The following is a 14,845-nucleotide window of genomic DNA, read 5'->3' on the forward strand; positions in this document are numbered from 1 at the left end:
TGTAAAATATATGAAATTAATGCACTTTAAAAAAAGTCTATATTGTAAACATATATAAGTTCATATAAAGCATATATATGCATAAAACCATACACAAATATGCATATCTTTCTGTGTATACATAGAGAGAAAAAAAGAGAGACAATAAGCCAAACCAAAAGCAGGTATGCACCAGTAAATGGCTGAGTTTGGAGTGGCAAAAACAGAAGAAATCATATTGTTTTCTTTATATTATCATTATTGCCTAAGCTATGATTTACAGGTTTAATTCTTCCAAGCTAATCCATACAAATGAATTGCATATGAAGAAAAAAAAGGAGGGAGGTCCTTATAATAATGAAATTACATTAACAGTCATTCACCTTTACCTAAGAGGTTATGAGTTCATATGTCAACTCTATGGAATATTTTCCATAATTTGTTTGCTATTGTGTATATTCTATTTATTTGTTTGCTACAAGGTATTGAAATATTCAAGCTATTGGGAATTAAATGCTTATTTGACTAACAATGCTTATCTGTGAATTAATGGTAGAAAACATGGAGTTTTCTAAAAGGCTGTCACTCAGTTTTATTTATGGAGATACTACTGAGACAAGATTCAAGGTCTTTCAAAGAACACTAACATCTCGAGCTTAGGGGAGGAAAAATATTATTTACTTAACATTTTTACCAATCTTATATAATTGTGTAAATTACTGAAATGAAATAGTGCATGCTTTTGTCACATGCAAGTGACAATTGCACAATGAACCAGGAAGGTACGTTGTACATGCAGGAGCCAGAATGGCTTTGTTTTGAACTTCTGTGTGTGCATGTGTCTATGGGGAGGGAGTTTGGAGAGTGAAGGAATGGGATTTAAAGACCTACATAATGCGAAATCCTTATGTGACCCATTACATTTGAGACCAGAAAACACATCTGATTTTTAATTTGCTTAAGCATATAAGATGGTCAACTTCACCACTGTTACAATATTCTGATTTGTGGGTAGGATTAATAGAAAGCACACAGCTACCGTTCTTTCCCTTTCTCCTGAAAACGTGCCATGAGGCAATACGGTTGTAACAGGGGTGAATCCTCAATTCTGTTAGTCTATCTACCCTGTCAATGTTATTTGAACCCTTATTTTCCTTAAGGGGCTCATTCAGCTGTCCTAATATGTATACAGTGATAATAGAGTCATACGCATAATAAAAAAGAGCTTCAAAATTATAGTCAGCTTAGTAATAATGCAGTGCTGTGCTGGAGTGATTGGCAACTGTTGATCCAATTATATAACTGGTTGCTTCTTAAAATTCAGGGATATGAGATTGATATATAATGTGCTGTAAAGTGTAAAAGAACTGGACAGGAAATAAGGCGGGTTGAATTTTTTAGTGCTTTGATCAAATTAGAACCAGGTTGATGAAAGGAAATGCCTTGGGTTCTCTGCTTGAAGTTTTGTGTTATACAAAAGGCTCTTGAAATGATCAATTTTGCACATGTCACTCAGTAAGTTTAGAGCGAACTAGTCTCTGTCTGGGTTGGGGAGAGTCTCTGCAACGGATCACTCACAATGCCATTCTGCACTGGACATAAAATTTGGCAGATGCTCAGAAATGAAAGTGATGAGCCAAAGAAGGGACAATCACAAATCCTAGAAATACCTCAAATTTGCAAGTTTGTTTTTTCAGGTTTCTGCACAGCCCTTACTTTGACTCAAGAAACACACATTGGGAAAGACAGAAAAGGGTCATCTGGTGAAACCCCCAGAAATAAATGCAGGACTATCTTTGCTGCTGTTCTTTTAAGCATTTATCTAGCTAACTCACTAACTAGCTTTCATCCATTGTAACCCTCTGCCTGTCCCCTGCTTTTAAAACAGCTACTATTATTTATGAAGTGCTGTAGATGTGCAGTGAGAAGCACAGGGACTTTTTGCTCTTATTTTTCCTTGAGGACAACTTGAAAGGAGAGAAAAAAGCACGTATGAAAAGGCACCTTGCAGGTAAGGCTGTGGTTCTTCTGTCGCTTGGTCTGTCTCTGAAGAATGACTCCATAGTGGTTAGGCCTGTATGAGAGACAACCTCTCTGGTACCTTTCTGGGATCAATCTCTCTGTACTATATGCTACTCAATGTAGTGATTTAAATCCCACAGTTTCAGTGTTAATGCATTAACATTTCAGCACTCCTCAAATACATCCTGGAAATCTGTCTCCTCCTCATAATTCTTATCCCCAAATCAGGAATCATGTAAGATTTGAAGTGAGGCACCTGAGTCCAGTATACATCCATACCTCTACCAGGAATACAGTATGGAGATTTACTAACAAATACACCTGGGGTGTGGGGAAGATAGGCGTAGAGAAACAATTACATTCCCAAGTCAGGGTACAACAAAATTCTTGCGACACGCACTGCAACAGAGAACAGGGAGGAACTACCAAAGGAGCCATTGATACTAAAATAACCTGATGAATTTCTGTTACCCTCAGGAAAGTACCTGCACGGAAACTCTTTTGTTTTGGCATAATTTCCTCTGCAAGGAACGCCTCCAGAAAACAGGGTTTCCAGAAATAATATTACAGGATGGGGAACGCTGACAGATCGGTGCAGTAACCTTCACCTAGGCCTTCCAATTCAGTTTTGTGTGAATTACATCAAATTGCAGTGGGTATTTGTGTTGGATGCAGAGTAGTTGAATAGCTGCCCATTTCTACACCAAAGCAGCTCTTTTAAAGTTGATTGGTGTTCCCCAGTAACAGAAACACTGCACAGCATCGAAAATGACAGGACATCACAGTGCAATTTCACTAAAAAAGATGCATGGGGTATTATATGAATAATATTTCTCTGAGTTCCAAGACTGGAGTTAGAGAAATGTCTTTACAATTTGTACGTGAGATACTCCTCAACTCTGGTGGCAGACATTCACAAGAGCACACACTAATAAGGTATAATTTGACAATATGGTAGAAGTCCGTCTTTCCAGTTCTATTATCTGTGAAAGATACAGTTCCTTGTGCCAACTTGGTTGCACAGCAGTAGCATTTTGCTCTGCAGCCAAAAAACCAAGGATCTGGCAATAGAGCTGAATGCTAACACGCTGGGCCAGCAGAGATCAGAGCACGTGAAGGGGATGGCACTGCACTGGGAAGAAGGCATCACCTCTAGCACCGCCCGCTGGCTGACGGACGGTAACTCTTACCAATTATTCGGAAGCAGACATCAGCAGAAGTGCCAAATAGCACTGGCTTTCAGAGTGGAAAAGCAAGTAAAACCTTCCCTGCGCAGATGTAAAAGCCTGGCGGTCCTTCTCCAGTACAGGAACGGGAAATGTTCCTCCAAGGGTCTCCTCCCAGGCCCCCACACTGACGTGCTGCAGTACAGTCCAACCAGGCCGTGTTTATTCATGCTGTCACAGAAACGCCTAGCTGCAGATCGAACAGCAGCGGTGGCAACTCAAGACATGTACCAAGGAATGGCGCTAACCTGGGTTTTGATTCTCACCATGCTCCGTGAAAACACACTGTATCATGACAACTTGTTATGTTATGAAAACATAAGAAACAGGATAGAATGAATATACTTTAAATAATAGCTTATTTAAAGTATTTTCCATAACATTTGCTTTTTTTTTTTTTTCTTCTTTATTGTTAGATAACACTTAATACGATTCCACGACATCAATGCTGTGGATGAAATTGAAAGCTGTATTCTTCTAAATGTGTTCCTAATGTTCCATTTTTTACAGAGCTGCCAGGGGCTATTCTGCATTCCCACAACTGCTACAAATGTAACATATTGTTTTGCAATAAAAATTAGCTATAAAAGTGTGAAAAATGCCAGAGATCCAAATGTGAGAAACAAGAGAAGGGGGTACGGCTTTCGCACCCTTTTAGTGGACATTTTATTTATTTTTCAAATGGAGTAGACATATTTATAGCTACTGTATTTCAATTATCTCTAATTTCACACATTTTATGCAAATTCTAGACATTTTAATTGCAAATTAGAAGGGAACTTATTTTTAAAAGTGGAGCAACACAACATTTCAGATCTCAATTTTAATTCCAAATTTATCTACATCACTGTTAAAAACTTTTAAAACCTCATTTGCACTGTGACTTAAAATTAGGTACAATTTAAAACAAAAACAAAGGATCTCCATATCAATTAGTTATATCACCTTTTTCACATATACTTAAATCTTTTCTTTTTAAATCAAAAATTTTAGGTAGGAAAGTTTAGGAAGTTGAAATGACATTATTAATCGGTGACACATTATTTCAACAAGAGTCAGTAATTTAATAGTATTGTCCATAACTGATGAAAATTAATACATTACCCACCCTATTTTCTCCTTCTGTCTCCATGACTTCAATAACCTAGGGCATGGGTTATTAGCTCAATCCGTGCCTAGCCGTCACTCAATGGGAAATTCTTTCAAGAAGATAAACCACAACTCAGGCCTTTGGCTGGATAAAAATTCCCGCTATGCGTTAAAAGCATTACTGACAAATGTTGCTCTTTTCCAAGTAGTATTCCCAGTAGCTTACTCTTAGACAACATTAATAAGCCTTAATATGGCCTTCACTGCTAAATAAAATGTTTGGGACAAATTCAAAACCAGTTGAACCTGTGCTGGTTTTAAGCAGGGACAATTTTCTAATGGATCCTAGGGCTCCAAATCAAACTAAGAGCCCAGGGATCTGATCTGTGATGCTGAGTTTGAGCAGACTGCATACACTGCATGTAAGACGTTCGGTACCTGTGCAGACTCCTGCACCCTATAACCTGACTGCTTTGGCCCCAACCAGCCAATAAGGCCTGGTTTTTGGTAAATACTGTCTTAAATTTTGCCATCCAAAATCCATCCTCTAGAAACACTATTCCCAAACAACAAAATAGATATTGAAAAGGAGGTCTCTTTAAGCAGAAGTACTGGCTTTGGTACTATATTTTGCCCTCAGTTACCCCATTCCTATCGTTTACTACACACACACTCACCTTGATGTACACATATGCAATCACAGGTTTAAAATCACACATTTGCCTATGGAGCTCTCCAAGCTGAGAATCCAGTGCTCAACTTCTCACTATACAATGAAAAGATCTTTAAAAGTTCCAACTATTTACTGAAATGCGTAAATAATTTTATCATAACTGGAAATTTACTGTCTGAAATATGCGGGGGTTTTCTCTGCTTTCTTTCTATTTGGTAATTTATTTAAATGCATTCAAAAATGCATTCAAAAAATGAGACATAACACTTCGGTTCAGACATCTGTATTTCAAACCAACATCTTCAGAACTGTGAGCAGCTCTGTTAATAGTCTTTTTATTTGATTAGGGTAATCTGCTGCTGTGCTGTCTTAATCTTTATCCACTACCTTTTAACCAATCAATATTTTAGGGTTATAGATTTGGAAGGTAGATGATAATTTTGTAGATAAACTCTCTAGGCACTGCTGACATGGTATGGTTGCATATTTAATATTTTTTCAGAGGATTCACAACCCCAGCAATGTAAGAATCTGCCTAGAAAAAAAAGTTAAACCTTAAATTTTCAAAGCTGTGTGCAGGGATTTGGCCACCTGACTCCTATTAATGTCAATGAAAATTTAGAGGTAAGAAAAGCAATGTCTTTTCCCTCAGATCATTTCTTCTTTGAAAGGAACCAGAGAACAAGAGAGAGGAAATGAAAAGCAACTTCATACCGCAGGCTGAGACCAGCAAGGCCTGCTGTTGAGGCAGGAAGTATACAGAAGTAGAACATTTGTTCACTAAATGAGTGAGCATCTCCACATGTATCAAAATAGCTAGGTATGAGAAGTTCAGAATGAAAAAAAATCAGATTTTGTGTTTTTAAAATGCCATTAAAATATATATTTTTTAATTTTGCTCAGCTAAATTTATCTGTTGCTTACGATATTAATTTTGCTGCAGATAAAATTAGTTGTCAGACCTCTGTTTATGGCCTAATTACCTTTTGTAAGGAAAAAGAAAATAAGGGCAGGAGAAATAAAATGAATAACAATAAAATGTAGTTATCTACCTTCCAGCAAGGGGGATTCTTAGTGATCTGTTACCTGTGTGGATTTCACTAGTGCTATGTGCAGGTTTCACACACATGAAACCAGATTTGCTTGGGCTGCTTTGCCGATCCGGGCAGTACCAGCTTCTGCCTGCCCTTGTTTCCATGCCTGCAGACAGGCAGGATGGGCCAAACCACCTCTGTTACTTCTGGAAAACTGGAAATCTTGAAATGATTCAAGCCCCTTATAATAAGGGAGTAAGTCAGGAAAACTAGGGACAGCGTCTTTTAAAAAAAGCCACTGTAAACAACTGTACTTTTTTCCTGAAATGTTTGTCCACTTTGATTCTAGTTTTGGAAACAGTAAATCACTTTATTATTGGTTAGAAGTGGGTGCTACACATGCCACCGAAAAGCTGCAAGACTTGTAAACAAATGGATAGAGCCTAGTGTTACAGTGCTACAGGTGTTAGAAACTAGTACATTTTGGTCTCATTTCAGTCCTCTCTGCATATTGCCTGATCCTTCAGCAAGAAGCAAGTATCACAAACACTGACCATATTTCTTAATAGCTTTTCCCATTACATTAACCTGAAAATTCAAATAAATTCATGCAGCAATCATGTTAATCAAGTTGCAGCCACAATGCAATCTAAACTATAGCTCTACCTGGCAAAGCTTGGGAGCAGCGCATATAAAAGATGAGTGAATCTGGCCTCAGACAGAAGCTGTCCTTTGAAGCATTCTGTGCAGCATTGCCATGAGATCTGCCCAGCTCCATTTTTTGAACATATTTGACAAACAAAAAATTTATATCTGTGTTCATTTCACAAGACGTAAACATCTCTTTCGTGGTAGAAAAAATCCCGCTCCCTGGATGTGATTCTAATCTAATCTGACATGCGGTATTTGTAAACGTACTATAGTGTCCCAACCTATTTACAGTGTTTACATAAAACCCCCCGAAATCTCCACATTCCTTGAAAAGTTAATCCAGTACAAATATTGACTGGCTGTCAATTGAGCATTATTGACTTGCTCCAGGACTGTGCTTTATTGCCTTAACTGATGAAACTTGTTTTCTTTGCTAAACTTAATTTCTTTTTGGCCCTATTTGGATAAAATACCATTTGCTAGACTGCACCTCTTCCACTCACTGCTATGGGGCTGCCTCTTCCAGTTAGCTAGAGTGGTAGAAAGCTGAAGTACTTTGCCATGTGCAATAGGAACTTGCAGAAGGAAGCCAACAACCCAGTTTGTATTTTACAAAAAGGACCTGGGCCAACACCAGTCCTACCTCCTAGAAACATTTGGTCCACACCAGCTCCAATACAGCAATTGCCCTCTTTGCAACCACATATGGTTGTACAGAGCAGTGTTTCCAGAAAGGCTGAAAGGGTCTATGAATCCTTCAACAGGGCCTGTGAAAGGTAACTATGAAAAGCAAACTCAGCAGCAGGAGGCTTAAATTCCCATTGTGGCAGCCTACACCTTCACAGAGAGGGGTTTTTTTAAGGAATGCTAAAATTCTAAAAGCTAAAAACCTTGGATGTCTTTGCATCTTTTTTATCAGGAATAGTACAAATCGGGTTGTCCAAAAGCCAAAGTTCATGAAACACACACGCTCATCATATTTTGAACACCCAAGAAAACATCATTTATAATTTCAGTTTTTAAAAATCTATAGTTTCTAGATACAGCGAAACAGAAACCAAAAATAGCAGCTTCCACAATATTCCCTGATTCTGCAACAAATTCCATCACTCGTTTTAAGTTCTGACCCCCAGGTCAAGTGAAACTGACAATAAATCTTAGGAAGGATTCAATATCGTTAAGCTGCAAAACCCAAAATCTATTATGAAAGATTTATCAAAACTTATAAAAATGAAACCAAAATGTTTCAGTCAATGCAAGGAAGGACAAAAGGGTGAAGGGCAGACAGGGAAGGAAGTGGAGATCTTGAATGACCATAGCAAGTTATAAAGTAGATATTTCTCTCTGATCTCAAAACAACATTTAGGAAGGAATTTCCTGAAAATTCCAGTTAAGACATAGGGGGGGTTGTTGTTGTTGTTGTGGAGTTTGTAAAGGAATGTAACAGAGCTGACACTTACACTTTGCAGGAGCACTATCTGCTTCTCCACGAGGATGCTTTTTGCACCATGTACAACTCCAGGGCAGTATCTGGTGCCGAGACAGGATGGTGCCACCATCTGTTCCTTCTTCTGTTCTCATCAACAGTCTGGTAAGAGAGGGGCAAAGAGAGAAAAAAATGGGGAAATGTCATATTGCTACATCTTCATTTAATATTCTTTATAACTTTTTGTGTCTAGCTCAGGTGATGACACAGTCCAATTCTTTTAATCAAACATACTCAGATCACCTTTTTGGGAACTGAACAAAGTCATGGCAGCTTTGCTCTCTGATTGCCAACCACACAGCAAGTTTATTTTTGTCTAATTCATTTATTTTTTTATTTTAGCCCTTACAAGTCACCTTTTCTACAAGACTTCCTTTGTTTTTGAATGAAAGGCTTCTTCTAAACATTTGACAATTGGCAGAATCTACCCTACAACAACAGCTATGTCAAAAATGCACCTGCTCTCTGTTAAGGTACTTTGACTAACTTGAATAAGGTTAAATGTTAATATTTTCATTAGTTTACTGGTTGGGATGGTTGGGGTTTTTTTTTAAAAGAAAAAGATCTTATCACAAATTTTACTTTTTTTTTTTTTTTAATAAAAATGGGGCTGATTTGTGATAAGATTTTTTTTTTCTTTTAACAAAACATGTGTTACCATTCAAATCCTGTCAAATGAATTCAAGGTGTCTAAAGCAGTTTAGCTAACAGACTCCATGAGTGTCACAGTAGAACCACCATATGTCCCAGTTTGAAGTTGACTGTCTCCTCTGCTTTTCCTTCAACAAACCCCACGCTGCTTACTGTCATCCCCACTGACCATGTGAGGAACAAGTGCTGTGTAAGACCACAAGAGAGCAAAGCAGCGCTGCCCCCTAAAAAACCCTAAGAAGTCCAACTGATTCAACAGTGGCTATCCTCTGTCGGATGTCACTAGGAGTTACTGTTTTCCTGTAAAATGTCATTTGGATATTAGATGTGGGATAGGAAAATCAGCATCTTAACAGGCCTCTTTCTTTCCCAACAGTTTTAGCCATAGAAAATTAAATTCTTGATTTATCCAATAGGTCTGATATTATCCTCGTTCCTGTAAGTATGCTACTGCATGAAAAGTCATTGTGCATCTGCAATTCAAGTAGCTGATGTAACACCTGCAGTCATACCTCCAGCTACACAAAGTCTGTTGCTTTGCAGCAGCAGTCCTACCAAACTCTCCATTCCTGCCCCAGCCACTGGGGTTTCTTCTCACGTACACTTCTGTGGGAAATGTGCTCTGTTGCTCTTCCTCCCTCAGACACGCTCCTGATGTGTGAGCTCAATCAGAACATGAAACACTCCATGATTTTTTTTTTTATTCATTTGGGGGGGGGGGTGGGGTGTGTTTTTGTTTTTGGTTTTTGGTTTTGTTTGTTTGTTTGTTTTTGGGTTGTTTTTTTTTTTTTTTTACATACTGTAACTGACATTAAAGCCATTTTCCAGTGGAATGTGTATAGCAGCTTTCTGCAGGTTTCAAAAACAGTGTTGAAAGTATTCTGTAGTTGTTTGGTCCATTTTCACCTCCTGTTCCTTGTTCACACGGTTTACTTCAGACACAAAAGGAGGAGCTGCTTGCGTTTTGAGACATGGCATCCACGTGCTCACATGAGTGCAAACACAAACCCAGAGCACTCCACAACCTTCACTGGGGCTGCATAGTGCCCCCAGGAAAAAAGCTGTATCCGAGAGGTGCGTGCACGTGTGTGTGTGTACACACGTGTGTGTGTGTGAGAGACAGGCAGGGGCAGCACGGGGGCCACAGGAGGGGAATGTGCAGCACAACAAGCCTGGCTAACACCAGGTTTTTAAGGTGAGATATAATCATTTAACATACAGATGGTGTATCAGTTTACATCACACACCAAGAGTTCGTGCTCAGTTACACCAGAAAAGGGAGAAACAAATTATAACAGAGTCAGAAAGACCCTGAAAAGTGAGGCTACGGGGGACCCCAGATGTACTTGAACCAACCACAATCACACCATCAGCATGAGGTGTAAAAAGTGCCAAAACAAGATGAAAACACTGACACTCCATATGTTAAAAAGCTTGGGTTTTGCTGTAGCCCAAAATCCTTCCCTCCCCACATACCTGTACATAATAATAATAATAATCATAATAAAAAATAAGCCCTCAAGATCAAATAGTCAGTGATATCTTAAAAGAAAAAAAGAAGACAGGCTTAAGAAACCAAATCCTTGTAATAAATAATATATTATGAGTTAAGGAGATGAACTGACAAAGTGGTGCACCTCTAATCTCTTCCCTGCAACAGCAAGAAGAGCTGAATCACTCGCACAACATTTTTCTTTAAGCATGTTCAGGGATTGCTCCTACACTCCACTTTCTCTAAGAATATCATGCTCTACTAATTTACCAGATTGACTAAGCTACATACCAGCAGCATAGCCAGTTTTAACCTGTAATTTTATCTCATAAAAATAAAATTTCTGAACATTCTCTTATTAGAATACAATTGACTATTTTGGGGCAGGTTTAAATCAGGGATGAGAGCATCAAGCCATTTAACTCATGCCAACTCAGCTCTCTTTTTGGGGTTCAGAGGTAAGGCCCTTCCTCACAAATCTCTGATGTTCAATGCTAAGTTGTCAAGCCCAGCTGCTGTGGCAGCCTCCTGATAGCTCTGACATCAATCTAATGTAAATTTTGCATGTGGGCCATACTCAGAGACCCACTGCAGCCCTGCAGTGCATCAAGGGCTATTTCACTCAGGATTCCCAGTTACTCATTTATTTCAAACCTGAAACAACACCTATCCACTTGAACAATGATTTTAAATAACAATCTACACAAGAAAAAAAATCCAGCAGCATGGCAAAGATGCCAGGCACATAAAGAATATTAACTAGCCCATATTTCTAAGCAATAAAGTCAATGTCACCTCTTTATACCTTCAGCCCCCTTGTCTAATGTCACTCAACAGATTCTACCAGTGTCGTGCAGCTATTTTGGGCAAGGTAGAGGTAAAGTCCATGAGCAAGGACCTTCCACCTTACACCAGTCCCATGCTTCTGTACCAAGGGCACAACCCTTCAGTTCTTCCTCTCTTAGCTTTGCCATCTGGGGAAAAAAGGTCTCTACAACATTCAGGACCTAAAAGCATCACACTGAAGTGCACCAGCTTCTGTGAAAAAACATACACCTTCCAAGCAATAATTGTTGAAGGGGGGAATACACACACATGAATTTTTATAATGAAAAGTCAGGCAGCAATATAGAACAAAAGACTGCATGACACGATGTTTATTTTTAGAATGAATGACAGTTTGGCATTCTGGTTTGATAGGTGTAAACAGACTAGAACCTCTATTTTGCTTTTAACAGCCCAGAAGCTGGACAGATTTTTTTGTTGTTGTTGTTATGTAATTATTTCTAGGATGGTGTTAGCACACTTTCATGCCTGCATAAGCCTGGTATATACGTGACTGCGCTAAAGGCCCCTGTATCTCGACAGGTCAAGCAGTAAATAATGAGAATGTAACTTGTTAATATTTGAACTAAGTTAGAAACTACTTCTGTGGTGACATCACACCTAACCATCTTTTCTAATTCATTATCTTAGTCCAAGAAAGCATTTCAACTTAAAAGCAAAAAAAGCAAAAAAGAAAGTACAATGAAAGAAACAACCGAGAGAGTGTTTTGTTAGTAATAAAGCAGCAGCTTTTAAATTCCAAATTAATTATTTTTGACATTAGTTTAGTATTGCAGAGATTTTTGAATGATGCAATGATCATCAGAAACAACTGTGCCCACAATTATCTTTAAATGGAGTTGTTACTGGTCATTAGCTCAGAATACCACACTGACACAGCTAAGACTCATAATCCAAGTCAAACACACACAAGTAGGAGAACTAAGAAAGTGTAAGAATAGTATTAAAGGATTAAGAAAATTCTAGAAAAAAGTGGAGTCAGTGGCAAATACCAGTAATTGTTTTTGAAGTTTGACTTTTCAATAGAGACAATCCCAAGGAGAATTTAGAAATGCGAACATATTTTGCAAAATATTTGCTTGTAGCACGGTGCTTTTGTATTGAAAATCAACTCACCTACCAAATATTTTTTTTTTAGAATAGTTTTTTACATCCCACAATTCACCAGCAGTCACCAATGCTCCTAAAGCCACATTCTTTCACATTGATAGAATTGTCTTATAAGGCACAAGGAGAGAAGAAATAACGGGGCCTGGAACAGCAGCCTCATGTTCTGCCCTCTGCAGCCAGGATGCACTGGCTTTTTTCTAGAATTTACGCTTTTTTCCTCCTACATCACATCCCACTTGTCTCTTTACACTTTCTCATTGCTTCTCCATCTTCTTTCCCTAGTAAAGTGTTGCATCCTCCTTCCACCTCAATCTCTTTACAGCAGCCCTTTTACCCCTTCCATCTTTCCATTGGTTTATTTTCTCACCATAATAAAAGTGGTTGCCAGAGCTGCAAGCTGGTTTGGCCTGCGGTTTGGCCTTCCCAGTGCAGAACGGTAAGAAAAGGAGTCATTGCTATGAGCCTAGTGACAGCTATTGCTGCTGGCAAAGGCAGGAACTGCAGTTAGATTTTAAGAAGATTAAAAAAAAAAAAAAAGAAAAAACCAGGAGAGGAAAAAAGAGGAAGAAATTGTTTTTTCAGCCCAGCTATTTGAGAGATAATTGCTGTAATTTTGTCTCTCCTGAATCTTCTCACTAGGCAAGCCTACTGAGGAAGGCAGATTTCTAGTTCTTAAAAGTGCAACAATTCGCACTTTTCTAGAAGAAGTTTTATTAGTTTGAAATTTACATTTGACCATTTCTAAATTCTAGGACAAGACTAAAACCAGAAAAAACATCAAAAAGAGAAACAGAAAGATGGACTGACAAGAAGGAAGATCAAACCATATAATGCTGGAAAAAAAAAAAAGGGAAAAAAAAAAAGACTACAAAGATTTTCACTTTGTCTGGCACAGTGTTTTAATGTTTTTTAAATTGTTCTGTATTTTCACAGCTTCAGCTGATATTTCTGAAATATGGAATTTGCATTTTCTAGGTGGGGAACGCTGCCAAAGCTGTTAATCCCAGCCAGATGTAAAGTTCCACCACTACATTGTGATGCGGCTCTTTAAAAACAACTTTAAAGGATAAAAAAAACCCAACAAAACAACCACCCAACAACCACCACAAATATTCACTAACCCATATGGTCAATAATTGCTGTTTAATAGTCCTCCTATTACAAACCTAAAAAGCAGCAGCTAGAATTACCAGTAGAGTATTAATAAACAGGAATGAGTTAATAGTGCATAAAGACCTTCTAGTGGAACAGTGGGGGAGTTGAATATTCTTTTCTTAAGTCAGCTGTAAGTAATTACTACATGGTGTGCTTCTGACTATTACCATAACAGAGCAATTGGACGTGAAGAATGGATAATAGTATGGACATGGAGGTATTTTTAGAATATCAGCAGTGAGGCAGGTAAATGCCCTACTCAGGCACAAACCTTTAAATAAGTTTAAATAACTTTTCCTAATGACACCTAGCCTGAGCAGAATTTTGAAAAGATCAATCTAATAAATTATTTAAAGTAACTTTATAAAGACATGTCTGTGATATGTAAATAAGGGAAACAGCAAAAAAATCCCACGCAGACATTAAGCAAGCAGCCAGCATTACGGTAACTACATAATCACAGGTTTCTCTCCGTTTCTTTTAGAGTAGTGCCTTCATCTGTTTGAATGCAGACTGTGCTTCGCTCGCTTCCATTGGCTGCCCAGGTGAAAACTAAAATATTCAAATAAGAACTATAACTGTGATTGCGGGAGTTGTGGGTTCTCTACAATTGAGTTAGTCTTCCTCAGTGATTTAATGATGCATATCATTTATTTTAAAATATTGTTATAGGAGCATTCACTGAGATGCAGCTTCCTGTTCAAAGGACTGTCCATTATGTTATGCAGCAGGGCTTTTCATGTACAACTGCAGGCTGAGATATTGTCTATCGACACAACATATGCTCTCAGATAAAAAACAGCTTGAGACTTTTGATTCAGAGAGTAGTAATTTTGAAAATGCACAGAAATATAATTTAAGGAATATTTTGAATTTTTCAGGCTATAGGTCTTTCTCCTGCTATGTTGCTACACAGGGCAGATGTTGATTTTTCAATTTGCAGGTTTGTTAAGCATCATGGAATGTTTTGGTTCTCAATCAAGAATATTCTTCCCAAGTGGTTGCAAAGTCCTATGCCTGAAAATAACTGCATGTCCTTTTTGTTTCTTAGCAGCACGTGTTCTGCATTCAGTAGAAGCATAAAATAGATAATGCAATGCCATTTATCAGACCAGTACATAAGTTTTAAGCCACAGGATCTCAGAATGCAATGTATTTGCAGATTATGTCCTACAAACACAGTTTATATAAGACAAGAGGCAATTCCATTTACAGTCTGTCATACCAACAGTTCTATTCAGAAAATTAGTATATATCATGCACTATGACGTCCTCGGTATTGTGTCCATCCACTGATGTGCCGTTACATTGGTCAACTACCAATGATCTTACAAAAGCAAGAATCCTTGCATATATAATTTTAATGATGAACAGCATAGCAGGTGAAAAATATGGGCATATATGTTCCCTCTTCTCCAAATTCTTCATTTA

The 14,845-nt window shown here is 38.1% G+C and overlaps 1 long non-coding RNA gene across 4 annotated transcripts in view; it reads right to left on the reverse strand.

The window, feature by feature from the left end:
* Positions 1-14,845, reverse strand: part of LOC129204452 (uncharacterized) — a 501,141-nt gene that overhangs the window by 147,396 nt on the left and 338,900 nt on the right. For all 4 annotated transcript variants that reach the window (XR_008576399.1, XR_008576398.1, XR_008576396.1 and 1 more), the window contains exon 3: positions 8,135-8,262. This is a non-coding gene — a long non-coding RNA (uncharacterized LOC129204452). The remainder of the gene's footprint in view (positions 1-8,134; positions 8,263-14,845) is intronic.

Source organism: Grus americana, chromosome 3, assembly GCF_028858705.1.
Source record: "Grus americana isolate bGruAme1 chromosome 3, bGruAme1.mat, whole genome shotgun sequence".
Classification (NCBI taxonomy): Eukaryota; Metazoa; Chordata; class Aves; order Gruiformes; family Gruidae; genus Grus; species Grus americana.